The following is a 2,655-nucleotide window of genomic DNA, read 5'->3' as shown; positions in this document are numbered from 1 at the left end:
GGCCGCAGCTACATTATGTTTACAATATGTCTTTAAAGTGATACAAACAAATTCTTGGTAGCAGTTTGTCCCGCAGAAGGATCCTGCTTATTTACACTATTTAATGCTAATCTGGGCCCGTCCTTGGATCAGCTGATGATTAAAACACATACCGCAAAAAGAACACCCTGAGGGCTTATTCACACGACCGTATGTAAGCGGCTAATTTAGCTGCGTCAAAAAATTGTGACCATCTGAAGCATTGGATTCCAATTCATTCATTCAGATGAACGGTTTTTGGGTGCGTAAAAAAAATCCAACGCTCGGAAATGGATCCAGCTGCCTCTATTTAAAGGGGTTGTCCCGCGCCGAAACGGGTTTTTTTTTTTTTTCAACCCCCCCCCCGTTCGGCGCGAGACAACCCCGATGCAGGGAGGTAAAGAAAGCTCACCGGAGCGCTTACCTTAATCCCCGCGCTCCGGTGACTTCTCTACTCACCGCTGAAGATGGCCTCTTCCTCCGTGGACCGCAGCTCTTCTGTGCGGTCCACTGCCGATTCCAGCCTCCTGATTGGCTGGAATCGGCACGTGACGGGGCGGAGCTACACGGAGCTACACGGAGCCCCATAGAAGACTGCAGAAGACCCGGACTGCGCAAGCGCGGCTAATTTGGCCATCGGAGGGCGAAAATTAGTCGGCACCATGGAGACGAGGACGCCAGCAACGGAACAGGTAAGTATAAAACTTTTTATAACTTCTGCATGGCTCATAATTAATGCACAATGTACATTACAAAGTGCATTATTATGGCCATGCAGAAGTGTACAGACCCACTTGCTGCCTCGGGACAACCCCTTTAAGCATTAATAGCCATTCTGAGGATTTCTGCTGACTGAGGGATTTCCATGCAACATTTTGCCCACACACGTCAGCCGCCTGTGTGAATGGCTGATAATACGCAAATTAAAATCAGGACTATTGTTCTTTCATGCAAGTTTTCATGGCGTACAGCCGAGCGTAAAAACGCATACGATTGTGTGAAAGAGGCCCAACTAAAAAAGCCCAATTTAAGGGCTCTTTCCCACGAGCGTAGGCGTTTTTACATGCGCACGCCGGTGCCGTAAAAACGTGTGAACGGGCACACAAATCTAAGGTTTGTGCACCCATTCAGACGGCACAGGCCCGGCGCATATACACCGAGGCTGCAATGCCATTGCCTCTCCTTCCCTCCCCCACGCCGGTTCACCTTCTCTCTCCTTCCCTCCAGCTGTTTACAATTGGAGTGGGTGGAACGGGGGTGCAGCCAAGCACCCACGCCTCCCCACCCCTTGTCTGCAGCCAGCAATGGGAGGGGGTTCTTAGCTCCACCCATGCCCCTCCCCCCTCATTGCAAACAGCTGAAGGGGAGGAAAGAGGAGGAGAGAAGGGGGAGGGAGTTTAGCTGTCACACTGCTAAACTCCCTCCCACCTCCCTTCTCCGGCCGCTGTCATTGGCTTCCATAAGAGCCGATGCAGCAGTCAACATATTCCGAGCACAGAGATAGTTCCAGGGCTTTCTTTGCTGCCCAGCGTAAAAGCGCCCGATGCTATATTTGCCGGGTGGGTCTTTTATGCTGCAGGAATGCAATGCATCAGATCGTAGCATATATCGGCCGGCTGATATACGCTCATGTGAATAAGCCCTTAGGGTATTTTTTTTGTTGTGTTCACTACAGGATGCAAGTTTTTGCTTTGGGGGGAGGGGGAAGGGGGTTAACCAAATAAACTTAGTACTGGCCTTGGCACTTTTGTACCAGTTTTTCACTGATGCAGTTTGTGATGTGCAGACTTGGCACACACAGGCCCACCAATTTCTATGTGACTCATACTGATGCAGAAATACATTAAAGGGCTTCTGTCATTGAAAAAAAATTCTTTACTCACCTATCCCCCCCCCCCCCCCCAGGTCAGTCTACTTACCGCATCTTCTTTTTACTCATCTTCTCCTGTCTTCTGTAGTCCCGGGTGGGATGGGGGGGGAAGTCACCTCACCTATCTTCTCCTGTCTTCTGTAGTCCCGGGTGGGATGGGGGGGAAGTCACCTCACCTATCTTCTCCTGGCTTCTGCTCTCCGGTGGGGTCACCTCACCTCCAGCTGGCTGATTCTTCTGCTTCCTGTGACTTTACATATATTCACAGGCAGTCTCCTTCCTGCCCGGCAATGTATGTTACGTCACAGTTCACAGCCTAGCAGGGAGTGCTGAGCTATTGTAGAGACTGCTCATGCCTGCTGTCTCTGCAATAGATCAGCATTCCTTCCTAGCCAGTGAATGCTATGTCACAGGGCGTGACCTTCACTGAAGAATGCGAGGAATGCAGGCTTCAGAACAAGCCGGCAGGCTGGAGGTGAGGTGGGGGGACTGGAGAAGCTCAGCAATAAGAAGATGCCGTAAGGAGTTGGCCTGGGGAGGCATAGGTGAGGATAGAATTTTTTTTTAAATTACAAAACCCCATTAAGGTACCTTTACACAGTCCGACCACTGGATGCATAAGCAGCAGCCTTCCCAGTAACTATCATTCCTATGCTTTTACACAATAGTCTGTCAGATAATGGAGGTGGAGCGGCTGGAGTTCCCTTCCGGCCGCCCGCTTCCATTCACTGGAACAAGGCCGTCCTTCAAAGATCGAGCGACTCCTG

Source organism: Eleutherodactylus coqui, chromosome 12 (assembly GCF_035609145.1).
Source record: "Eleutherodactylus coqui strain aEleCoq1 chromosome 12, aEleCoq1.hap1, whole genome shotgun sequence".
NCBI lineage: Eukaryota > Metazoa > Chordata > Amphibia > Anura > Eleutherodactylidae > Eleutherodactylus > Eleutherodactylus coqui.
Note: the sequence above shows the minus strand (reverse complement) of the source record.